Below are 27,851 nucleotides of genomic sequence, written 5' to 3'. Positions count from 1 at the left end.
CAATTAACCCAACAGAGGGTAGGATTAATATCCTCCCAAGTGTGTCTTAACAGAAGCCTGCCCAACCTCAACACAGAAAATATGATCCTCCAAGGGGCCTTCTTGCTATAAGCTTCCATGATTCAATGAATGTGAAATACTTAAAAGCTTTAGGCTTAGAGAATCCTCATTCTGGACTGCCAGAAGAATGAATAAATCTGTCTTGGAAGAAGCACAGCCAGAATGATCCTCAGAAGCAAGGATGGCAAGACTTTGTCTCACATAATTTGGACATGTTATCAGGGAGGACCAGTCCCTGGAGGAGGACATCATGCTTCGTAAAGTGAGAGTAAACGAAAAAGAGGAAGACCCTCAATGGGATGCTGCAATGATGGGCTCAAGCATAGAAACAATTGTGAAGATGGCCCAGGCCTGGGCAGTGTTTTGTTTTTTGTTGTACATTGGGTTGCTATGAGTTGGAATTGACTCGATGTCATCTAACAAGTGTCTTAATGTATTGATATCGGGGTACAGTGCTATATTTCTATGATGACATTATTTGTAATGAAAACTGAAAAAATAGGGACAACTGTGGATTACAGCTTCTTTGACTAGGTCAGAGTCTCTTTTCTGATACATACTCTTCATTTCCATATTTCTTTACCAATCACTCTAATTACCAAAATAGTATAATATGATATTTTCAAGCATAATATTTTAACTTTTATTGTAGGAAGTTTAGAAAATATAAATAAATATAAAGAAAAATATAAAAACAGCCTATGATCCTACTAGAGGTATAAATCTTCTCAGGCCTGTCTGTCCGTTCTCACACACACATGCCAGTAAAGGACGAGGATATGAGGGCTGTTACGTAATCTACTTTACACATGCAATAATGTATCTTGGAAGGACTCTTGGTGTCATTAAACACTGATATAGATAGTGGCTGCGGTTATGCCCAGGACTGATGCTCTGCTGGTACATTCTATATGCTGGTACCAGTTGTTAAAATATGGCAGGACTTTCATACTGGTTGGTAAATGGTGCTGCCCTCAGCTCTCTGAATGCCTTCCCATTGGACCGCCCCACTTTTCATCAGCTAAAGAGTTGTGATGCCTGGCCCATTAGGGCTTCCTGGATCCTGCTCTAGTACAGTAAGTAGGCTGTCTGCTTTCTGATGAGTCAGATCCCCTATCAGTTGTTAAACATTTTTATATCATCCTTGAATGTATCTAAATTTACTCGAGCAGTTACTTGTTGTTGATAATATTTCACCTGTGTTGCTCTTTTATTAAAAAATTATTTTCTTTTGTATATATATATTTAAAGCATCTTCTGACTTCTTTGACATTTTATGCTACCTTAAGGGGCCCATAGGTTTTTATGGGAAATAGATCTTTGAAATTATCACTGCAATTAATGTAATAATTAATAATATATATCTTATCGGAACAGTGATTTGGCATACAAATATCTAATTGATACACAAAGCATGCCTAAACATAGACTTGTTTCCTTTCTACAGACCAGAAACCATGACATTTGGGTAAAATTTATTGTTTTTAAGTCACTTTTAGTTCAGATGTTCAATACATTTCTCTTTTGAATATGGAAAAATATTTTTAACCGTAGTAGTAGATTAGACTTCACTACCCTCAAATACTATTTAATCTTGTATGTGTTTATGCTCTATTCATTTATCCATTTCTAACACTCCTTTATTTTTTCAGATATTTTTTCCATCTCTTTATATTTTTCCAGTCTTGGCTAGAGTTTCATATCTAACTTATTTGGTTTATTTTTAATAACCTGACGTTCTGCATTTGTCTTCATATTTGTTATGAGCTTTGATCTATTTTAAAAAAGCAGCTTTGTTATAAGGCTTATTGGGGGGAGGAGGGAAGGAAAAGAAAATAGACTTGCAAATTTTTATTTACCCAAACCTTCAGAATGTGTTTTGTTTTTTTTAAAGGTGCTTATGAAACGGCTGTGAACTTCTTATTGTGAATTTCCAAGTTGTCTCTTTTAGCCCCAGAAGCAGAATTTTTCTTTTCTTCTCAGGTGGTGAGATCTGATGCCACCACAGTTTAGAATAACTCTGAGGGCTGAAGGCAGCCCACTCCTGTTCCTGCAGGCTATTCTTTTCCTCAGCTAATTAGCGTAGGTGAAAGGAAGGCAAGTTTCTGCCTGTTGACTTTACTCGCAAAATACGTGTATCGTTTAAACTTTCCTCTCGTCTTTGTCTCCACTTCTACCTCCCCAGACTAAGCCACCAATATCATCCCCCTGATTCTATTTCCATTTTCCCCAAAGCAGCAGAGTGATGTTCCAAAAGAAACCAGACCAAAAATCCATCAGCGTTTTCTCATTAAAATTAAAATAAAATCCAAACTCCTTACTATGGGCTATATAGCCCCTCCCTAAATTGTCTCTTGGGCTTTTTCAGCTCTAGTCACCACACTCCCTTTTCATTTAATGAAATTTCCTGAGCTCATTCCTGTCTCAAAACTGTTGCATTGGCTGTTTCTTGGCCTCGAACTCTCTTCCCCACATCTTTGCATGGTTCATTCTCTCTGCCATTCAAGTCTTAGCTCAAAAGTCACACCTTTAAAGATCTCTCAGTTGCAGTAGGCTCCCTACTCATAACCCACACACAGTTGTCTTCATAACATAGCCCTGTTTTATATTCTTCTCACTACTTATGGCTATATACAATTGTCCCTTTTATTTTATTTAATAATTGTTCACCAAATTAAATGTAATTTTTATAAAATGATATATCGTGTCTATTTTTTAATAGTTTTTATTGTGTTTTAAGTGCAAGTTTACAAATCAAGCCAGACTCTCACCCAAAAACCCATACACGTCTTGCTACACACTCCCAATTACTCTCCCCCTAATGAGACAGCCCGTGCTCTCCCTCCACTCCATCTTTTCATGTCCATTTCGCCAGCTTCTAACCCCCTCCACCCTCTCATCTCCCCTCCAGGCAGGAGATGCCAACATAGTCTCAAGTGTCCACCTGATCCAAGAAGCTCACTCCTCACCAGCATCCCTCTCCAGTCCATTGTCCAGTCCAATCCATGTCTGAAGAGTTGGCTTCGGTAATGGTTCCTGTCCTGGGCCAACAGAAGGTCTGGGGGCCATGACCACTGGGGTCCTTCTAGTCTCAGTCAGACCATTAAGTCTGGTCTTTTTAGGAAAATTTGGGGTCTGCATCTCACTGCTCTCCTGCTCCCTCAGGGGTTCTCTGTTGTGTTCCCTGTCAGGGCAGTCATCGGTTATAGCCAGGCACCATCTAGTTCTTCTGGTCTCAGGGTGATGTAGTCTCTGATTCATGTGGCCCTTTCTGTCTCTTGGGCTCGTAATTACCTTGTGTCCTTGGTGTTCTTCATTCTCCTTTGATCCAGGTAGGTTGAGACCAATAGATGCACCTTAGATGGTTGCTTGCTAGCGTTTAAGACCCCAGACGCCACATTTCAAAGTGGGATGCAGACTGTTTTCTTAATAGATTTTATTATGCCAAATGACTTAGATGTCCCCTGAAACCATGGCCCCCAGACCCCTGCCCCTGCTACGCTGGCCTTCGAAGCATTCAGTTTATTCAGGAAACTTTGCTTTTGGTTTAGTCCAATTGTGCAGACCTCGCCTGTATTGTACACTGTCTTTCCCTTCACCTAAAGTAGATCTTATCTACTATCTAATTAGCGAATGCCCGTCTCCCACCCTACCTCCCTCCCCCCCCCTCTCGTAACCACAAAAGAATGTTTTCTTCTCAGTTTAAACTATTTCTTGAGTTCTTATAATAGTGGTCTTATGCAATATTTGTCCTTTAGCAACTGACTAATTTCACTCAGCATAATGCCTTCTGGGTTCCTCCATGTTATGAACTGTTTCACAGATTCCTCACTGTTCTTTATCAATGTGTAGTATTCCATTGTGTGAGTATACCATAATTTATTTATCCATTCATCTGTTGATGGGCACCTTGGTTGCTTCCATCTTTTTGCTATTGTAAAAAGTGCTGCAACAAACATGGGCGTGCATATATCAGTTCGTGTAAAGGCTCTTATTTCTCTAGGATATATTCCAAAAAGTGGGATTGCTGGGTGGTATGGTTTTATGGTAGTTCTATTTCTAGCTTTTTAAGGAAGTGCCAAATCGATCTCCAAGGTCGTTGTACCGTTTGACATTCCCACCAGCAGTGTAGAAGTGTTCCAATCTCTCCACAGCCTCTCCAACATTTATTATTTTGTGTTTGGGATTAATGCCAGCCTTGTTAAAAAAAAATTTATTTTTATTTTTTTTGTTGGAGCGAGATGAAATCTCATTGTAGTTTTGATCTGCATTTCTCTAATGGCTAATGATCGTGAACATTTCCTCATATATCTGTTAGCTACCTGAATGTCTTCTTTAGTGAAGTGTCTATTCATATCTTTTGCCCATTTTTTAATTGGGTTATTTGTCTTTTTGCAGTTGAGTTTTTGCGGTATCATATAGATTTTAGAGATCAGGCGCTGCTCAGAAATGTCATGGCTAAAAACTTTTTCCCAGTCTCTAGGTAGTCTTTTTACTCTTTTGGTGAAGTCTTTGGATGAGCGTAGGTGTTTGATTTTTAGGAGCTTCCGGTTATCTAGTTTTTCTTCTATATTCTTTATAATGTTTTGTATACTGTTTATGCCATGTATTAGGGCTCCTAACATTGTCTCTATTTTTTCTTCCATGATCTTTATCGTTTTAGATTTTTATATTTAGGTCTTTGATCCATTTTGAGTTAGTTTTTGTGCATGGAATGGGGAATGGGTCTTGTTTCATTTTTTTGCAGATGGATATCCAGTGATGCCAGCACCATTTGTTAAAAAGACTGTCTTTTCCCCATTTAACTGTTTTGGGGCCTTTGTCAAATATCAACTGTTCATATGTGGATGGATTGATGTCTGGATTCTCAATTCTGTTCCATTGGTCCATGTATCTGTTGTTGTACCAGTACCAGGCTGTTTTGACTACTGTGGTGGTATAATAGGTTCTAAAATCAGGTAAAGTAAGGTGTCCCACTTTGTTCTTCTTTTTCAGTAATGCCTTATTTATCCCGGGCCTCTTTTCCTTCCATATGAAATTGGTGATTTGTTTTTCCACCTCATTAAAGAATGTCATTGGGATTTGGATCAGAATTGCATTAAATGTATAGATCGCTTTTGGTAGAATAGACATTTTTATAATGTTAAGTCTTCCTAACCATGAGCAAGGTATTTTCTTCCACTTACTAAGTTTCTTTTGGTTTCTTGCAGAAGTGTGCTGTAGTTTTCTATGTATAAGTCTTTTGCATCTCTGGTAAGATTTATTCCTAAGTATTTTATCTTCTTGGGGACTACTGTAAATGGCTTTGATTTGGTGATTTCCTCTTCGATGTTCTTTTTGTTGGTGTAGAGGAATCTAACTGATTTTTGTATGTTTATCTTGTATCCTGATACTCTGCTGAACTCTTCTATTAGTTTCAGTAGTTTTCTGGAAGATTCCTTAGGGTTTTCTGTGTATAAGATCATGTCATCTGCAAATAGAGATACTTTTATTTCTTCCTCGCCAATCTGGATGCTCTTCATTTCTTTATCTAGCCTAATTGCTCTGGCTAGGTCTTCCAGCACAATGTTGAATAAGAGTGATGATAAAGGGCATCCTTGTCTGGTTCCCGGTCTCAATGGGAATGTTTTAAGGCTCTCTCCATTTAGGGTGAAGTTGGCTGTTGGCTTTGTATAAATGGCACTTATTATGTTGAGGAATTTTCCTTCTATTCCTATTTTGCTGAGAGTTTTTATCATGAATGAGTGTTGAACTTTGTCAAATGCCTTTTCTGCATCAATTGATAAAATCATGTGATTCTTGTTTTTTGTTTTGTTTATGTGGTGTATTACATTAATTGTTTTTCTAATGTTGAACCATCCCTGCATACCTGGTATGAATCCTACTTGGTCATGGTGAATTATTTTTTTGATATGTTGTTGAATTCTATTAGCTAGAATTTTGTTGAGGATTTTTGTATCTATGTTCATGAGGGATATAGGTCTAAAAATTTCTTTTCTTGTGGTGTCTTTACCTGGTTTTGGTATCAAGGATATGGTGGCTTCACAGAATGAGTTTGGTAGTGTTACATCCTTTTTGATGCTCAGAAATACCTTCAGTAGTAGTGGTGTTAACTCTTCTCTGTAAGTTTGGTAGAACTCTGCAGTGAAACCGTCCGGAGCAGGGCTTTTTTTTTGTTGGGAGTTTTTTGATTACCTTTTCAATCTCTTGTTATGGGTCTATTTAGTTGTTCTACCTCTGTTTGTGTTAGTTTAGGTAGATAGTGTGTTTCTAGGAATTCATCCATTTCTTCTAGGTTTTCAAATTTGTTTGAGTATAGTTTTTCATTGTAATCTGATATGATTCTTTTAATTTCAGTTGAGTCTGTTGTAATACCGCCCCTTTCATTTCTTATTTGGGTTATTTGCTTCCTCTCCTGTCTTTCTTTTGTCAGTTTGGCCAGTGGTTTATCAATTTTGTTGATTTTTTTTAAAAAAAACAGCTTTTGGTCTTGTTAAGTCTTTCAATTGTTTTTCTGTTTTCTATTTCATTTAGTTCTGCTCTAATTTTTATTATTTGTTTTCTTCTGGTGCCTGTGGGATTCTTTTGTTGCTCTCTTTCTATTTGTTCAAGTTGTAGAAATAATTCTTTGATTTTGGTCCTTTCTTCTTTTTGGATGTGTGCATTTATTGATATAAATTGGCCTCTGAGCACTGCTTTTGCTGTGTTCCAAAGGTTCTGATAGGAAGTGTTTTCATTCTCATTGGATTCTATGAATTTCTTTATTCCATCCTTAATGTCTTCTATAATCCGGCCTTTTTTGAGCAGGTATTGCTCAGTTTCCAAGTGTTTGATTTCTTTTCCCTGCTTTTTCTGTTATTGGTTTCTACTTTTATGGCCTTATGGTCAGAGAAGTTGCTTTGTAATATTTCAGTGTTTTGGATTCTGCTAAGGCTTGCTTTATGTCCTAATATGTGGTCTATTCTGGAGAATGTTCTATGTGTGGAGCGTTCTGATTATGTCTGTGAGGTTAATTTGGTTGATTGTGGCATTTAGATCTTCCGTGTCTTTATTGAGCTTCTTACTGGATGTCCTGTCCTTCACTGAAAGTGGTGTGTTGAAGTCTCCTACTATTATTGTGGAGCTGTTTATCTCACTTTTCAATGCTGATAGAGTTTATGTATCTTGGAACCCTGTCTTTGGGTGCATAAATATTTAATATGGTTATATCTTCTTGGTGTATTTTCCCTTTAATCATTATATAGTGTCCTTCCTTATCCTTTCTGATGGATTTAAATTTAAAGTCTATTTTGTCAGAAATTAATATGGCCACTCCTGCTCTTTTTTGATTGTTGTTTGCTTGATATATTTTTTTCCATCCTTTGAGTTTTAGTTTGTTTGTGTCTCTAAGTCTAAGGCGTGTCTCTTGTAGGCAGCATATAGACGGATCTTGTTTTTTAATCCATTCTGCCACTCTCTGTCTCTTTATTGGTGCATTTGGTCCATTTACATTCAGGGTAATTATGGATAGGTATGAATTTAGTGCTATCATTTTGATGTCTTTTTTTGTGTGTGGACACAAGTTTTTCCCACTTGATTTTATGTGCTGAGTAGATTTTCTTTATATATTGTCCTTTCCTCATATTTGTTGTTGTTGATTTTGTTTCTGCTGAGTCTCTATTTTTCCCTTGTATTTTATTTTGATGAGTAGGATAGTTTGTCTCCTTTGTGGTTACCTTATTATTTACCCTTATTTTTCTAAATTTAAAACTAACTTTTTTTTTTTTTTTTTGTATAGCAGTATTTTCCTCTCCATATGGAAGGTGTATGATTACAGTTAGTCCCTCTTTATTATTTTAATGTTGTCTTGTTTTATGTAATAACATTGCTGTTACCCTGTTTTGGGCTTTTTTTTTTTTTTTAATAATCTTGCTTTGTTTTTTTTTTTTTTGATTTCCCTGTCTGGGTTGACTTCTGATCGTTCTGCCCAGTGTTCTAGTCTTGGGTTGATTCCTGATATTATTGATTTTCTAACCAAAGAACTCTGTTTACTATTTCTTGTAGCTTTGGTTTGGCTTTTACAAATTCCCGAAACTTGTGTTTATCTGGAAATGTCTTAATTTCACCTTCATATTTAAGAGACAGTTTTGCTGGATATATGATTCTTGGCAAGCAATTTTTTTGTTGTTCAATTTTTTAAATATATCATCCCATTGCCTTCTTGCCTGCATGGTTTCTGCTGAGTAGTCCGAGGTTATTCTTACTGGCTTCCTTTGTAGGTGACTTTTCGTTTATCACTCGCTGTTCTTATAATTCTCTATCTTTGGTTTTGGCAACTTTGATTATAATATGTCTTGGTGACTTTCTTTTAACATCTACCTTATGTGGAGTTCAATGAGCATCTTGGATAGATATCCTTTCATCTTTCACAATATCAGGGAAGTTTTCTGCCAACAAATCTTCAACAATTTTCTCTGTATTTTCTGTTATCCCTCCCTGTTCTGGCACTCCAATCACTTGTAGGTTTTTTCTCTTGATAGAGTCCCACATGATTCTAAGGTTTCTTCACGTTTTTAAATTCTTTTGTTTGATTTTTCTTCAAATTTATTAGTGCCAAGTGATTTATCTTTGAGTTCAGAAATTCTAGCTTCCACTTGCTCAATTCTGCTCTTCAGACTTTCTATTGAGTTGTCTACTTCTGTAATTTTATTGTTAATCTTCTGTATTTCTGATTGCTGTCTGTCTGTGGGTTTTTCCAGCTTATTAATGTTTTCATTATGTTCCTGAATAATCTTTCTAATTTCTGCAGTTGCTTTATCTGTGTGTTCCTTGGCTTGTTCTGCATATTGCCTAATTTCCTTCCTGATGTCTTGAAGGGTTCTGTATATTAATCTTTTGTATTCTGCATGTGGTAATTCCAGGAATGCACTTTCATCTAGAAGATCCCTGGATTCTTTGTTTTGAGAGCCTGTTGAAGTGATCATGTTTTGTTTCTTTATGTGACCTGATATTAACTGTTGTCTCCAAACCATCTATAAGCTATTGTATTAGGTTATGCTTGCTGATTGTGTTGTAGCTGCTTGTTTTGTTTTGTTTTGGAATACCCCTATGGGTTGCTTGAGTGAGCTAGCTTGATTATTTTCACCTTTGGAGCTCTGGTGTCCTGTCCCCAGCTGGCTAGAGCTGTTATCAGGTATATCAGTCTAGGAGTCCATTCACTTTTCTTGTATGCATTCAGCTCAGGTTTCCAGGTAGCTGATCATCAAGTGTGTGGTACAGGCTCTGTCCTACAGTCTTAGAGGGGCAGGGGTGACTGGCTTATATACTGGTATCTGATTGCAGCAGGGGGTCACACTCTGAACAAGGCAGGGGGCTGAGAACCGACCCCCTAATGCCTCTGTGGAAAACACATCTCTGTTCCCTAGAGTGTGCTGGTGGGTGGGTTCTGCAGAGGGACCATGGGCACCCAATGTTTTTGGTTGTAAGGACTGGGAGGTACCAGTGATCTTTGGACCCCTGTTGCAGGTGGTTGGGTGACCTGAGTAGAGGTACCAGTCCTTAGGTCCCTAATATGGGTAGGTGAGGACCTAGTTTAACAGCAAAGCAATGTCAAACATCAAACACCTACCTCTCCACTGCATAGCTGAAATGGTTGGAGTTTGCCAACAAGGGCCTATTCTCCCAAAATAGGCCCACACAGGTCCATGCAGAAGAGAAAGGTGCTCAAGGTCCTTAGATGGCTTATGACTGGACAGGAGCTGCTTCTGTCCTGAGCTCCCCTGGTTAATGGAGCTAGTAAATTATCTTTTCCCCCAACTGCAATTTTTTTCCTTCCCCAAGGCTGGGAGGATGGCTCTAGGTGCTCACCAGGGTCTATTTCAGGCCCAGGGATTCAGCCACTGAAGCTGGTTTTGGGGGTGGCAGGGCGCGGTAAAATATATGCAAGTACTTGGGTTTTGCCGAGAGTGGCATTCTCCACAGGTTCCAGAGGTGTGAGTAGGCTGTGTGGGTGGCTGCTTCTCCCTGAGGAAACTGCGGCCAAATGATAGTACCAGCCCGCCGCTGCCACTGCCACCGCCACTCCAGGAATGGTGCCTGAGGGTTCCCTGCAATTCTGGGCCGGTAACCCCTCTCCACTTCTGAATGGCCTCTTCCTCCCCCTGACCCTCAGTTCATTGTCTAAGCTTGCGATTGATGCTCAGGGCTCCCAGCTTTTCACAAATATACTTGTTTCACTTGTTTTTTCGGGTCTTTGTTGTAAAGAGGGCTCGCCAGAAGCGTTTGTCTATTCTGATCGTGTCTATTTTTATTCATAGCTGTTTGCCCAGCACTTAACAGTGCTTAGCATATGATAGGTATATAATAAATATTTGTTTGTTTCATTAATTAGTTACTGTTGGTAGCCTATATTCTGGCCTCTTTGGCAAAAGAGAGTGTTTGTTGTCTTTATGGGAGCCCTGACCTAGTGCAGCGGTTAAGCACTTAGATGCTAACTGAAAGGTTGGTGGTTTGAACCCAGCAGCTGCTCCACGGAAGAAAGGTATGGCAGTTGCAAAGGTTGTGGCAGTCTGCTTTTGCAAAGATTGCAGCCTTAGAAACCCTATGAGGCAGTTCTACTCTGTCCTATAGGATCCCTATGAGTTGGAATGGATGCTTTGGCAATGGGTTTGGTTGTCTTCATATAAATTTTTCCAAATTTTAGTTGTCTTCAATTAAGTTTAGACCAAGTGGGATCCATGTTCCCCACAGGACTGCCCTATTTCAGCCAGTAGATGAGGAATTTCTAGTTTTACTTTAGGATTGAAATGCCACACCACAATTATCAAAATAGAGGTGCTGAATCTAGCTACTAAATAATAGTCTTTTAAAAAAATTTTAGACATGTATTTTATTTCTTTAGTTGCTGACAAGTGTTTTATTTTACTGAATAAATGGCATCTCTCCTGGGATAAAAGCAAAAGGCTGTGTCTTTGCAGCAGCACTTTTCTTTCTGTTTTAGAAAGGATTTCTTTTTATCCACTCTGTGTCATGGTAATGCTGGATTCTTGGTTGGAAGGCTAGAGCTCTTGGTTTCCTTCATGTTCCTAGGCTTTGGGGTTTTGTTTAAGATTTGTGTTTTGGGGAAGAACATTTCCATGGTTACACCAGTTCCTTCTACCATCCTAAAAAAAAGGAAAAAAAAAAAGAGTAATCTGATTCTTGGAATACTACACGGATGTCTTTTGTATCTACCAACATAGGAAACCAGTGGATGAGTTCCATTGCTGTGAATTTATTCCAGTGAATGCTTTTTTTTTTTTTTTCCATCTAAATGAAGCATGTTTTAAGATTAGGGATAAAAGACTTTGATTGGCAAATTAAACAGGGGTGGCTTATGTTATGTTAATAGTCTGAACTCAATGTAGGATGAATTTTGAATACAGTGTATGAAGAGAGGGATTGTTTCAGGAACAAAGCTGAATAGCAGCTTCAGCAACAATCACACCCATGTGTGAAGAGTTAATACTGTATTCAGAAAGACTCTCTGCTCAAACATAGTGTTCAGTTTTTTAAATATAAAGCGTCATGTCAGCACATGATAATAAGCATGTGCACTTTTACCGACGTGAAGTAAAACTCCCTTTTGCATGGAACAGCTTGTGTGTTTATTGCTGCCCACGTCAAGCTTGGTCTAAAGATGTGCACAAGACAGCACTTTTCTTTGCTGAGCTTTGCAAAGCATTGGCACCGACATGTTGAATGTGCAGTCCTGAGATCATTTCAGTGGGGTGAGGAAGGAAGGAGAAGGGCTGACTTCCTGGGGATATCAGAAGGTCTGAATTATGAAAATAGTAGTGCAACCTTTTGATTTAAAGTTAGGTAGTGGTTGATTTACACTATTAACTGTTGGTATGCAGACAGCTTGGCTGGAGTTTTGCAAATATATAAATGAATTTGACAGCCTGCTGCCTGCTCCATTTTGCTTGTGCTTTAGATACTATCTCTTTTCTTCCTGCGAGTTCATCTCTCATACTTTGTGTCTTCTCTCCCTCAGTTTATTTCAATTATAAATTATTATTAGTATATAATTATGATTAGTTATTATTAAATTATAAATCCTTGTGGTTTAAATGTAAGAGTAACATTAAAAGTAAAACAAAACAAAAACTCTATAATCTTTACCCCCAGGGATATTTTTCTATGAATGTATTAACATATATGTTATAATCACAGTTTATTTTTTTCACTCAAAGAGGATCATACTATAAAAACTATTTTACAATTGGTTTTTGCAGTATATCTTGAATTTTCATGATAGTACTTATAGATATACTTCATTTCTTGTAATTGTGGTTTTGGCTGTAACAGCCTGTTATGGATTGAATTATGACAACAAAAAGATATGTTCAAGCCCTATCCCCTGGTACTTGTGAGCACGACCTTGTTTGGAAATAGGGTCTTTGAAGACTTTATCAGTTATGTCAACATGATATCATACCAGAGTAGGGTGGGTCCTGACCCCAGTTGACTGCTGTCCTTAAAAAAAAGAGGAAAACAGACATGGGGAAACAGACAGAGGGAAGGTGGCTGTGTGAAGATGCATCTTCAAGCCAGGGAATGCCAAGAAACACCTGGGGCTACCAGAGGTAGAAGATACAAGGAAGGCTCTTCCCCTAGAACTGACAGAGAGAACAGGGCCCTACTGTTGCTCTAAATTTGGACTGCATATTGTGAGGCAATAGATTTCTGTTTGTATAAGCCTGTGGGTTTGTGGCATCTTTTTATGGCAGGCCTAGGAAGCAAATACACCATTCTTGTAGGTACTGTATATTTTGTATGTTTCTATAGATTAAATTCCTAGAAATGAAACTGTTAGGAAAAACAGATGTGAACATTTAACTTTTAATAAGCACCAACAAAATGGACCAATTTATATGCTCAATAAAATGTAGGGGACTGATTCTTTTACTACATTCTTAATAGCTCAAGGTTTACCAGCTTTTTTTGTTTTTTAATCTTTACCAGACTGATGTTGTTGTTGTTGTTAGGTGTCGTTGAGCCGGTTCCAACTCATAGCGACCCTGTGGACGACAGAACGAAACACTGCCGGGTCCTGCTCCCTCCTTACAATCATTGTTGTGCTTGACCTCATTGTTGCAGCCACTGTGTCAGTCCACCTTGTTGAGGGTCTTCCTCTTTTCTTCTGACCCTGTACTTTGCCAAGCATGATGTCCTTCTCCAGGGACTGATCCCTCCTGACAACATGTCCAAGTATGTAAGACGGAGTCTCGCCATCCTTGCCTCTAAGGAGCATTCTGGTTGTACTTCTTCCAAGACAGATTTCTTCGTTCCTTTGGCACTCCATGGTATATTCAATATTCTTCACCAACACTGCAATTCAAAGGCATCAATTCTTCTTTGATCTTCCTTATTCATTGTCCAGCTTTCACATGCATATGATGCAATTGAAAATATCATGGCTTGGGTCAGGCGTACCTTAGTCTTCAATGTGACATCTTTGCTTTTGAATACTTTAAAGAGGTCCTTTGCAGCAGATTTACCCAATGCAATGTGTTGTTTGATTTCTTGACTTCTGCTTCCATGGGTGTTGATTGTGGATCCAAGTAACACTAAATCCTTGACAACTTCCATCTTTTCTCCATTTATCATGATGTTTCTCATTGGTCCAGTTTTGAGGACTTTTGTTTTCTTTTTGTTGAGGTGTAATCCATACTGAAGGCCGTGGTCTTTGATCTTCATTAGTAGGTGCTTCAAGTCCTTTTCACTTTCAGCAAGCAAGGTTGTGTCATCTGTATAACGCAGGTTGTTAATGAGTCTTCCTCCAGTCCTGATGCCCCATTTTTCTTCATATAGTCCAGCTTCTTGAATTATTTGCTCAGCGTACAGAAAGAATACAACCCTGACGCACACCTTTCCTGACTTTAAACCAATTAGTATCCCCTTGTTCTGTCCCAAGAACTGCTTCTTGATCTATGTAAAGGTTCTTCATGAGCACAATTAAGTGTTCTGGAATTCCCATTCTTTGCAACGTTATCCATAATTTGTTATGATCCACACAGTCGAATGCCTTTGCATAATCAATAAAACACAGGTAAACATCCTTCTTTTATTCTGTGCTTTCAGCCAGGATCCATCTGACATCAGCAATGATATTCCATGTTCTCTTCTGAAACCGGCCTGAATTTCTGGCAGTTCCCTATCTATATACTGCTGCAGCCGTTTTTGAAAGGTCTTCAGCAAAATTTTGCTTGCGTGTGATATTAATGGTATTGTTATATATTTTCCGCATTCGGTTGGATCACCTTTCTCGGGAATAGGCATAAATATGGATCTGTTCCTGTCAGTTGGCCAGGAAGCTGTCTTGCATGTATTTCTTGGCAAAGACGAGTGAGCGCTTCCAATGCTGCATCCATTTATTGAAACATCTCAGTGGATATTCTGTCGATTTCTAGAGCCTTGTTTTTCACCAATGCCTTCAGAGAAGCTTGGACTTCTTCCTTCAGTACCATCGGTTCCTGATCATATGCTACCTCTTGAAATGGATAAGCATTGACTAGTTCTTTTTGGTATAATGACTCTGTGTATTCCTTCCATATTCTTTTGATGCTTACTGCATCGTTGAATATTTTCCCCATAGAATCCTTCACTATTACCAATGTAAACGGTGACTAAACACATGGACCTCCCCGGATGAAACACACAGAATCAAATTGACTACGTCTGTGGAAAGAGATGATGGAAAAGCTCAATAACATCAGTCAGAACAAGGCCAGAGGCCGACTGTGTGGAACAGACCATCAATTGCTCCTATGCAAGTTCAGGCTGAAACTGAAGAAAATCAGAGCAAGTCCACAAGAGCCAAAATATGACCTTGAGTATATCCCACCTGAATTTAGAGACCATCTCAAGAATAGATTTGATGCATTGAACACTAGTGACCAAAGACCAGACGAGTTGTGGAATGACATCAAAGATATCATACCTGAAGAAAGCAAGACATCATTGAAAAGACAGGAAAGAAAGAAAAGACCAGGGTAGACGTCAGAGGAGACTCTGAAACTTGCTCAGGAACCTCGAGCAGCTAGAGCGAAAGGAATAAATGCTGAGGTAAAATTACTGAACAGAAGATTTCAAAGGGCGGCTCGAAGAAGACAAAGTAAAGTATTATAATGACATGTGCAAAGCGCTGGAGATGGAAAACCAAAAGGGAAGAACATGCTCGGCATTTCTCAAGCTGAAGGAGCTGAAGAAAAAACTCAAGCCTCAAGTTGCAATTGTGAAGGATTCTATGGGGAACCAGCCTGATAGGTACAATCATATATCTTATTCTTTCACTTTAAGTTTTAACTACTAATGAGGTAATACATTTTTTTGTATGATTACTAACCAATGTTGTTTCTACCTATTCAAGCTGGCAATTCAGATACTTTGATCTTTTGGAAATATGTATTGTTTTGTTTCTCTTATTTATTTATAGTAATTGCTTTTGTCATATGTTTCAGATATTTTCTCCTGCATTTATTCAATGCTTACTACATGCTAGGCCCTGTGCTAAATACTTTACAACAATTATCCCAGTTAATCCTCACATCAACCTTGTGGAATGCAGGTTAAAAAACCAAGCAGTTGCTGTTGAGTCGATTCCGCCTCATTGAGACCCCATGTGTCAGAGTAGAACTGTGCGCTCCATAGGGTTTTCAGTGACTGGTTTTTCAGAAGTAGATCTCCAGGCCTTTCTTCTGAGACTTCTCTGGGTGGACTCAAACTGCCAAACTTTTGATTAGCAGCCAAGCACATTTATAGTTTGTACCACACAGGGACTCTGTGAAATGTAGGTAATGTAGTAGTATTCTCCTTTTTCACACAAGGAAAATGGGTTCAGATAGGTTAAGGAATTTTCCCAAATTGACACAGCTAGCTCTAGCGCTGGCATTCAAACATAGGACTCAATGACAGCAAAAGTCTCGCCATAAACTACTATGGTAATACACTTCCTTCCAGATTGTCTTTTATCTTTAAACTTTATGGTGGGTTTCTGTTTTGTTTTGTTTTGCTATAAAGAAATTTTAAGTTGTTAAGAGTTAAATTCCCTTATGCCTTCTGCGTTTTCTGCCATGCTTATAAAATCCTTCCTTACCCCAAGATTAAGGAGCCTTGGTGGTACAGTGGTTAAGCACTCAGCTGTCAGCCAAAAGGTCAGTGGTTTGAACCCACCAGCTGCTACACCGGAGGAACATGTGGTAGTTTGCTTCCATAAACGTAACAGCCGTAGAAACCCTATGGGGCAGTTCTACTCTGTCCTGTAGGGTCACTAGGAATCAGAATTGACTCTATGGCAGTGGGTTGGATTTTTTTTACCCCACGATTATAGAAATATTCAAGGTTTTTTTCTCATAATGATTTTCTATTTTTATTTCTTCTGAAGTCTTTGGTATATCTGGAAATAAGTTATAGTAAGATTCAGATTTATATATTTTTTTCTAAATGGCCAATCATTTGTCCCAACACCTTTATTGCATAACATTTTTCCCATGATTTGAGATGGCTCCTTTACCATATGCTGCATGCCTTATATACCTGAGTCTATAGCTGGACTGTCTTCTGGTGTAAAAGTGCAGTTAATTTTTGTATAATAATCCTATCCATCTTGTTAAACTCTCTTATTTCTAATAACGTGTCTGTAAATTCTTTTTGGCTCCCTATTTAAATGATCATATTATTCTCTAATAGAGATAGTCTTCAATCCTTTTGATTTCTTTTTTTTTTTTTCTTATGTGCTGTTAGGTTCTTCAATTCTATGTTTATTTTTTTACTTCTAAAAATAAAACAACAACAACAAAACCCTCTTATATCTTGCTGAGGTAGCTGAAAACTAAACTAAAAAAATTTATCTTTAGGATTGCTGGATTAGTCTATCAGCAAAAGTCACCAGGTCATGTAAATAAAAGTTGTGACACAGGCTCAGGAAAAAATAGAACTCTGAGATTTGGAACAGGGATACTTGAGAAGATTCAGAGAGCTCAGTGGAGTACTCAGAATGTCTGCACCCATGAGCTTCCCCTGCTTATGAAAGAAGCCTTCCTTCACTCATCGCTCCCTCTTTACAAGATGTTGTGACTCCTTTATCTGGGGAAATTACTTTGCAAGAGAAAGGACATATTCTTCAGTACTCCCTCAAACCACTTCCATTGTACATAGACCAGTAACTGTATTTAGATCCCAGTACGTTGGGGGCAGTGGTGCAATCACAAATGTAACACAAGAGAAGGCTAACACATGAAAAGAATTGTGGCTCTTTGCTAATTTTTATCTTCTCTTTTCTGACGTAATTCTTTCAAAGTCTAGCATTCGTTTTTGTTTATTATGCTTCTTTTCTCTTTTTGATGTGTTTAATTCATACATACATTATTGGATCTTTTTGGCTCATTATTCATTTGAAACCTTGTGGACTATGTTAAGGCCATCTATTAGGTGTCCCCATAGCACCCTGCACTTTTTTTTTAATCTTACTTAGTACACTTGTATGTTTAATGTATATTTCCTCCCTAGGCTCTGTGTGAGGATTCCCAGTGCCTAGCACAATGCCAGGAACACAGATAGATAAAGATAACTGCTGCTGAGTTAACTCTGACTCATAACAAACTTAGGTACAACAGAACAAAATGTTGCTGTGTCCCGTGTCATCCTCAAGATCATCAGCATGTTCAAGTCCATTGTTATAACTCTTGTGCCAATCTATCTCACTGAGGGTTTCTCTTGCCTTTATTGACCCTCTGTTTCACCAAACATGACGTCCTCCTCCAGTAATTGATTCCTCCTGAAGATGTGTCCAAAGCAAGTGAGTCAGGTGGTGTTCTGCTGTGCTCCATAAGATTTTCGCTGGATAATTTTAGGAAGTAGATCACCAAGCCTTTCTTCCTAGCCCAGAAGCTCCCCTGAAACCTGCTGTGATATGATGAATTGCTTTTGTGCAGCCTTTCTCCCCATGGTCTTCTAACTCCCACCCAAGTGATTGGATGTGCAGATAGGGTAATTGTGGCACACCAAAGGGACTGGTCAGCTTTGCCATCCTGCTGGGTTTGAGGTGAGCCATCCCAGAGGCAGGAGAGAGAGGATCCCACCACCACCAACGAAGAACAGCCAGGAGCAGAGAGATTGTATTTTTTGGACCTGGGATCCCTGTGCAGAAAAGTTCAACAGAGAGAAAGAGAGAGAGTGCTTGAGAAGTTGTGGGAGAAATGATGGCAGGAGATGGCGTGTTGGGCTTCCTGGCTGACGGAGCAAGAAAGATGAGTGCCTTTGGGCAGGAGGCTCGCTGGTGGAGTAGAGTGCCTCTGGGCGCTTCTTGGCAGAGCTAAAAGAGTTTTGTAACACTTGCCAGAGCAGGGCAGAGGCTGAGGGCCAGAGAGGCGTGCCTGTGAGCACAGCTGGGAAGAGGCTGTCTGATGGAAGAACTGTATCCTCAGTGTTCCTGAACTAGAACCATAACCTGTTACTTCCCTAATAAACCCCATAATCAGGAGTATGGTCTGCGAGTTCTGTGTGGCCATTGCAATGAATTATTGAACCCAGCGGAGAAGTAGAGAGTGCTGTGGGAGAGACAGTTGGTGTCAGAATTAGTAAAGATGGCGGAGAGAGGAGGCATGTCTGACCTCTGCCTCATGGGAATCAGCCTGGGGCTGTTGATCTTGATTCTCCTTTCCCCTTGTGAAATTACAGGAGGTCATACACCGGTCCCCATCCCGTTTTTACACCTGTCTGCCATGGATGACCCTTCTGGTATCTCAAATACCAACAGCATAGCTTCCAGCATCACAGCAGCATGCAGGCTTCCACAGTGGTGGCCAGAAACAGTTCTTAAAGGAAGAAGGGAAAGTGCAAGAAGAAGGAAATTCCACCCAAGAATGCTATCCAAGAATAATGTAAATTTCTCTTTCTCTCCATTTACTTATGAACTGCATCAATAGTACCTTTATATCTTGAACTGGAGAGCTAGATGTTGGTAGTTTGTGATTTCGTCAACCTTCAAATACTGCATGGGAGGCCAGGGACAGGGACAGCCCCGAGTGTTGTCTCTGAGTACTTTCTCCCTAAATCTGGGGCACATGCCCCTAATATCGGCACCCCCCCCCCAATTCGAGCCAGTAATCCTGGTTAGTACTCCTAATTAAACACCTGGGTCAGAAAAGATAAAGATGATTTAGTCTTGTGCTCCTGCTTTCTGCTCTCTCTCTTACTATGCTTAGTGTGCAAATGCTCCCTATGCTGGGTGCATTCCACTTCTCTGGGGACTTTAGTCGTCTGTCCAACATAGTATGGCATTTCTGAGCCCTCTTCCTTACATTTTGAAATTTAGCATTCTACTCAATATTAGAATATATGGGTATCAACTTACAGTTCTTTGGCTTGGTTCAAATTCCCTTATTTTACATCTTGCAGGCATTTTTCAGAGTCTTCATAATGAGATTATGTTCATTGCCTAGTTTCAATATAATTTTCTTCTTTACTTTTGGTTCATTGCCATGCGTTTTGGAAAAAGGAGATAGACAAGTGTGTAGTTATTCAGCCACCTTTCTGGACAATATTAATATTTTTTCCCTCTACTTCTGAATATCCTTTGGACTCACCTATCTTGGAAAAAAGAGACAGTTGTATAATGATATGATCATTTTAATAGAAAATCAAAAAGAATCTACGTACAAGTTGTTAGAAATAATAAGAGAGTTTAACAAGGTGGATAACAATGTTAACTCTGGTGGTGCAGTGCTTAAGAGCTTGGCTGCTAACCAAAAGATTGGCTGTTTGAATCCACCAGTCACTCCTTGGGAACCATATGGGGCAGTTTTACTCTGTCCTGTAGGGTCGTTATGAGTCGGAATCGACTTGTCAGTCAGTTGGTTGGTTTTTTGGGGTTTATATCCTTACCTGGTTACCCTCTGGGTTCTAACCTTTTCTCTATCTCTCTCTTTCCCCATGGATGAGTTCTCTGTGGCAGTATCCTCACAAATCATTTTTCTTTTGCCACCTGTCTTCTGACATCCCTCTCCACCGTAGTACAGAAGCTGATCTTTCAAAAGAGTTAGTGACTTTCCAGGCAATCACAGTAACCTTTTTTATTTTCCTGCACTTTGGACCATATTTGATGCTGATAACTAATGCTTCCTTAAAACTTCACTCTTTCTTTTATGACCCTGTGCAGTACTATTCTCTTTAAACCAGTTTTTTCTCCCTCAAGGATCCTTTTGGTCATTTGCCTCTTGTTTCCCTTAAAGAGCATAAACCTATCTAGTTTTAGCTATTGTTTCTATACTGAAGGCATGATAATTTATATTTATAACTTCCCTTTTAATTGAACCTCCATTCATAGTGAGCTCTAATTTTAGTAGTCTAATGAATGCTATTGTGAGAGATTTAAAAGGCAGAAGACTGAGTGACAATCAAATGTGAGGGGTCAGTTCAGGCTGATGTCAAAATTTCTGGCTTGGACAGCAGGGCTGTGAAAGGATAACTCTGCCTTTAAGAATCAGTTCAAAGCTGGTTCCTATGCCACAAAGGTCAAATGTACTACCATTTTTCAACTTCTCCACCATTTTTCACACCAGCTCTCCCCTCCATGGCACTCTTTCTCTGTTGGATTCAATAATTCATTGCAAAGATCACAGAGAACTCATGGAAACACCATAACTTCAATAACAACTTTAATAGCAGGGAAGGATAGAAACAAAAACAAAGTTATGCATAGGGCAAAGTTTGGGAAGGGTCCCAGTAATGGATCTCAGCATCTCAAAGGGGAATTGCTTACCCTTCCAGAAAACCATTGCTCATGCTTGTCAACCAGGAAACCTTCCAACCAGGAGCTGTTCTGTGATGTCTCTCTGAGGGCTTTGCTGTCTACCTCCACTGTTGGCCACTCCCTTCAGCTGGCCCCTGGATCCTCCTGGACAGCTCCAGGATAGCTCTTGTTGGCCCCTGCACTACGAGCAGCATCCTGCTCCAGGAATATTAAGGAAAGAAGAGATCAAGAGAATTGCTGTAGTTATAAGAAACAGGAAAATTCAAACCTTCTGACACTAATTCCAAACCCTGGTGACATTAGTCCAACCACTTCAAGAGATTGTGAACTACGTATAAAGACAAATTGACTGAGAAAGGAATAGCTACTGAGAGGGCAGCGAGAGAAAAAGAGGCTTGATTTAACACCATTTTCAAACAATTGCAGCTACCAAGAAATATTTTTTCCCCTTCTTTGGGAGATTGTTCCTTCTTCAATGTCCATGCTTTAATAGAGAAGATCTAATCAGGAGGGAACGTTGTCACAGAATCCAAAGAGGAAAGACATAGCAAAAAGAGTACAAGAAGGAAAAGGGCTGAAGAAATACTATTTGGATGGCAGTTAGGAAGTTGTAGTGGGCCTATTGAGAACAGCTTTACCGACATGGTGATGGCAAGAGCCATTTTTCAGTGGGTTAGCTGCAGAGAAGGCAATGTGAAGAACTGGATTCATGAGATGCAATCTACACCTTGAGTGAACTTGGAGGGAAAAGAAAGAGAACACACGTCAGCTAGAGTAAAGGCAGGATAAAAGAGGGCTTTCCATGGGATAGGTTGGTTATACTTATATGCTGTGTCCTAGTAGGGACAAGAGCTGGGGGATCCAGGTCACTGTGGAAAGACTTGGATAGTAGGCAGGGCCTTATTTCTCTGACATAGGAAGTGTAGGGATGGGTAAAGGTGCAAATGGATTTTTTCATTTGGGAGTGGAAGCTGAGTAGTTTGTTTCTGGTGATTTCTCTTCTTTTTAACTGGGAAGCAAGATCATATACTGAGATATGAGAAGGGGAGTAGGAATGGAAGAATCGCCATGGAGAATGAGAGAAGAAACTGAAGACAAGGAAATTTCTGTAGGTAGTGTGGTAGGCGGACCTAAGACTAGAAGACATAAATTTGTGATATCAGATCTTCAAGGGAGTGAGTTTTTGTTTTCTAGTTTCACCTAACAACCTGGGTAAGATTGAAAAACATAAGGATAGTTTGGGTATATTAGAATTTTCAAGATGACTAATATGGGAAAACAGGAAATGAGATCCTAGAGAATGATATTTCAGAGAGTGGTTGAAGTGACTGGCAGTGAGATTTAGGCTGGCGAGGGCAGAAGTGAAAGGATCAAACAATCAGATGGAGAAGGGTGGTCTCAGTGGGGGCAACAGACAAATGGACTAAAAGAACGTAGAGCTAGAAGGTTGTGTTTGGAGACCAGGATATTGGAATTTAATATTTCTGGGGTGAAGTTGAAAAATGGAGGTTGTGACTAGAACCAAAAACAGTGTTCACTGGATAATAAAAAAGTAACTTATGAGTGGTGTTTGTATAGCTTTTCGAGTAACCGCACAACCTTGAATAGAACTGTAAAGAACACAGGAGAGGAAGGGGAACTTCTTCCAGCTGCAGTTTATTAATCTTTTAATCTCTAGGTCTTGATTTCAAATCCTTTGCTGGGCATTACACAGGACACTAATTTCCAGCAAAGGAGTGTACGCTCACTCCTTTGATAATATCTCATTATCACAAAAAGTAGCATTACTAATGGCCACTGTTTGTTTCAGTGGGTGTAATATGTAATTTATAAAGGATTTCATTTTACTTGGATTCACAATCAACACCCAGGGAAGCAGCAGTCAAGAAATCAAGATCACATCACGTTGGGCAAATCTGCTGTGAAAGACCTCTTCAAAGTGTTGAAAAGCAGAGATGTCACCTTGAAGACTAAGGCGTGCCTGACCCAAGCCATGGTATTTTCAATCGCATCTTATGCATGCCTTGGTGAGATTGCAGTGGGGCTGGCGGTAGCATTCAGGATGCATCTTCCTCAGCCAAAGAGAGCCAGTGGCACAGTGTCTACTCACGCCTCCGGAATCAGTGAAATACTGCTCTCGGCATAAGATAAGCAATTGTGTCTAACTGCACAGATCTAATAGCTCCCCTTTCAAAAGAACTCTCTCCCATTTATCTGATCCCTTCTCCCTCTGCCCTGAGCCAGCTTCAGTGACAGTTGATTTCCCTGGGCCTGAGCTAGGTCCTGCTGCTTATCCTGAGCCATTCTCCTGGCCTTGGAGAAAGAACAAATTAACAAAGGGGGGAAAAATAATCTGCTGGCTTCTGTAAACTGGGAACTTAGGGCAGAAATGGATCCTGTCCAGACACAACTGGTCCACAGACTTTGAATGCCTTTCACCCTTGCATGGACCCATGTGGCCTCATTTCGGCAGCTAAGCCCTTATTGTTACATTGTAAGAGTGTATGTGCCTGAAGTGTGACTTTCACTGTTTCAGCTGTGTGGTGGAGAGGTGGGTTTTTAATGTTTGACACCACTCTGGCTATTAAGCAGGGTCATCACCTACCCACATCAGGGGACTGAGGACTGGTGTCTCCACCCTCACCACCTAGCCACCCACAATAGGGGTCCAAGGATAAGTGGTGCCTCCCAGTCTTTACACTTAAAAGCACTGGGTGCCAATGGTACAGCTCCAGAGCCCACCCAACTATGTGCTTTAGAGAACAGGGACGCACCTTCCTCACAGACACTCGGGGGAAGGTTGTCAGCCCCCTGCCTTATTCACAGTGTGACCTGCTGCTGCAACCAGAAACCTGTGCATAAACCAATAATCACTGCTCCTCTAAGGTTGTAGGTAGGAGCCTGCACCACACACTTGGTGGCTGGCTACAGGGTCACCTGAGCTGAATTCAAACAAGAAAAGTGAATGGACTCCTAGGCTTTTATGCCTGGTAACAGCTCTAGCCATCTGGTGACAGGATGTTAGAGCTTCAAAGGCAAAAATAATCAAGTTAGCTCACTCGAGCAGCCCATGTGGGTATATCAAAACAAAACAAAGCAAGAAGCTAGGACACGGTAAGCAAACATAAAACAAATTAATACAATAAAGTGTAGATGGCTTAGAGACAACAGTCAATATCATCTCACATAAAGAAGCAGATCATGATCACTTCAACAAACTCCCAAAACAAAGAATCAAGGAACCTTCTCTATGAAGATATTTTCCTGGAAAAATCAGTGGTAGAATACAAAAAGTCAATATACAGAACTCTTTAAGAGAAGAGCAAGGAGATCAGGCAAAACACAGAACAAGCTAAGGAACACACAGATAAAACAGTAGAGGAAATTAAGAAGGTTATTCAAGAGCATAATGACAAATATAATAGGCTGCAAAAATCCATAGAGAGACAGCAATCAGAAAATCAGAAGATTACCAATAAAATTTCAGAATTAGATAACTCAATAGAAAGTCAGAGGAGCAGAATTGAGGAAACAGAAGTCAGAGTGAGTGAGATTGAAGATAAACACTTGGCACCAATATATTTGAAGAAAAATCAGAGTAAAGAATTTAAAAAAATGAAGAAACCTTAAGAATTATATGGGACTCTATCAAGAGAAATAACCTATGAGTGATTGGAATACCAGAACAGGGGGGGAAAACAGAAAATACAGAGAGAATTGTTGAAGATCTGTTGGCAGGAAACTTCCTTGATATCATGAAAGATGAGAAGATATCTGTCAAAGATGCCCATCAAACCCCATACAAGGTGGATCCCCAAAATAAAGTCACCAAGACATATTATAATCAAACTTTCCAAAACCAAAGATAAAGAGAAAATTTTGAGAATGCCTAGGGGTAAATGAAAAGTCACCTACAAAGGAGAGTCAATAAGAACAAGCTCAGATTATTCAGCCAAAACCATGCAGGCAAGAAGGCAATGGGAGGACATATAGAAAGCCTTGAAGGAGAAAAATTTCCAGCCAAGAATCATATACCCAGCAAAACTGTCTCTCAAATATGAAGGCAGAATTAGGACATTTCCAGATAAGCAGAAGTTTAGGGAATTTACAAAAACCAAACCAAACCTACAAGACATACTAAAGGTAGTCTTCTGGTTAGAAACACAACAACATCAGATAACAACCTAAGATTAGAACACAGGACAGAATAACCAGATATCAATTCAGATAGCAAAACCACAAAAATAAATCAAGATAAGAAAACACTCAAAACAGGGAAACAGATGTTATTATGTAAAAAACAACAACATTAAATCAATAAGAAGGGACTAAAAAATGTAGTCATAGATCTTTCATATGGAGAGGAAGTCAAGGTGATATACAGAGGTAAAAGTTTGGTTTAACTTAGAAAAATAGGGATAAGTAATAGGGTAACCACAAAGGAGACTATCGATCCTACATATCAAAATAAAAACAAGAAAAACATAAAGACTCAGGAAAAACAAAATCAACAAGAATGAAAAAGAGGCAAAGGCAATTTATAAAGAAAAACTACTCAGCACAAAAAATTAAGTGGGAAAAAGAAACTGTCAACAACACACACAAAAAAAGACATCAAAATGACAGCACTAAACTCATACCTGTCTATAACTAAACTGAATGTAAATGGACTAAACATACCAATAAAGAGACAGAGAGTGGTAGAACAGATTAAAAAAACACAATCCGTCTGTATGCTGCCTACAAGAGACACACCTTAGCCTTAAAGACACAAACAAACTAAAACTCAAAGGATGAGAAAAATATATCAAGCCAACAACAATCAAAAAAGAGCAGGAGTAGCAATACTAATTTCTGACAAAACAGACTTTAAAGTTAAATCCACCACAAAGGATAAGGAAGGACACTATATAATTCTTAAAGGACAATATACCAGGAGGATATTACCATATTAAATATTTATGGGCCCAAGGACAGGGCTTCAAGATGCATAAAACAAATACTAATAGCACAGAAAAGCAAGATACACAGCTCCACCATTATAGTACGAGACTTCAACACACCACTTTCAGTGAAGGACAGAACATTCGGAAAGAAGCTCAATAAAGACACAGAAGATCTAAATGCCGCAATCAACCAACTTGACCTCATAGACATATACAGGACACTCCACCCAAGAGCAGACAAGTTTACTTTCTTTTCCAATGCACATGGAAACATTCTGTAGAATAGACCACGTGTTAGGTCATAAAGCAAGGCTTAACAGAATCCAAAACATCAAAATATTACAAAGCATCTTCTCTGATCACAAAGCCATAAAACTAGAAATTAATAACAGAAAAAGCAAGGAAAAGAAATCAAACACATGGAATAATACCCTGCTCAAAAACGAGTGAGTTATAGAAGAAATTAGGGATGGAACAAAGAAATTCATAGAATCAAATAAGAATGAAAACACTTGCTATCAGAATCTTTGGGACACAGCTGAAGCAGTGCTCAGAAGTCAATTTATAGCAATAGATGCACACATCCAAAAAGAAGAAAGGGCCAAAATCAAAGAATTGTCCCTACAACTTGAACAAATAGAGAACAACAGAAGAAACCCTCAGGCACCAGAGGAAAGCAAATAATAAAAATTAGAGCAGAATTAAATGAAATAGTGAGCAGAAAAACAATTGAAAGAGTTTTCAAGACCAAAAGCTGATTCTCTGAAAAGATCAACAAAATCGGTAAACCATTGGCTAGACTGACAAAAGAAAAACAGGAGACGAAGCACATAACCGGGATAAGAAAAGAGGTGGGAGATATCACAACAAAACCAATGGAAATTAAAAGAATCATATCAGATTACTATGAAAAATTGTACTCTAACAAATTTGAAAACTTAGAAGAAATGGACAAATTTCTAGAAACACACTACCTACATAAAATAACACAAACAGAGGTTGCTGTTGTTGTTAGGCACCATTGAGTCAGTTCTGACTCATAGCCACCCTATGCACAACAGAACGAAACACTGCCCGGTTCTGCGCCATCCTTGCAATCGTTGTTATGCTTGAACTCATTGTTGCAGCTACTGTGTCAATCCACCTCCTTGAGGGCTTTCCTCTTTTCTGCTGACAATGTACGTTGCCAAGGACGATGTCCTTCTCCAGGGACTGATCCTTCCTGACAACATGTTCAATGTATGTAAGACGCAGTCTTGCCATCCTTGCTTCTAAGGAGCATTCTGGTTGCACTTCTTCCAAGATAGATTTGTTCGTTCTTTTGGCACTCCATGGTATATTCAATATTCTTTGCCAACACCACAATTGAAAGGTGTCAATTCTTCTTCAGTCTTCCTTATTCATTGTCCAGCTTTTACATGCATATGGTGCAATTTAAAATACCATGGCTTGGATCAGGTGCACCTTAATCTCCAAGGTGACATCTTTCCTTCTCAACACTTTAAAGAGGTCCTTTGCAGCAGATTTGACCAATGCAATGCGTCTTTTGATTTCTCAACTGCTGCTTCCATGGGTGTTGATTGTGGATCCAAGTAAAATGAAATCCTTGACAACTTCAATCTTTTCTCCATTTATCATGATGTTGCTTATTTGTCCAGTTGTGAGGATTTTTGCTTTCTTTATGTTGAGGTATAATCCATACTGAAGGCTGTGATCTTTGATCTTCATTAGTAAGTAAGTGCTTCAAGTCCTCTTCACTTTCAGCAAGCAAGGTTGTGTCATTTGCATAATGCAGGTTGTTGATGAGTCTTCTTCTAGTCCTGATGCCCCGTTCTTCTACAGCTTCTCGGAGCTTCTAAAAATCAAACACCTATGCTCATCCAAGGGCTTCACGAAAAGAATAAAAAGATTACCTACAGACTGGGAAAAAGTTTTTGGCTACAATTCTGATCAGCGTCTGATCTCTAAAATCTACGTGAGATTGCAAAAACTCAACCACAAAAAGACAACCCAAATAAAAAATGGGCAAAGGACATAAACAGGCATTACACCAAAAATGACATTCAAGTGGC

The sequence above is a fragment of the Elephas maximus genome, chromosome 1, assembly GCF_024166365.1.
Source record: "Elephas maximus indicus isolate mEleMax1 chromosome 1, mEleMax1 primary haplotype, whole genome shotgun sequence".
Lineage (NCBI taxonomy): Eukaryota > Metazoa > Chordata > Mammalia > Proboscidea > Elephantidae > Elephas > Elephas maximus.
Note: the sequence above shows the minus strand (reverse complement) of the source record.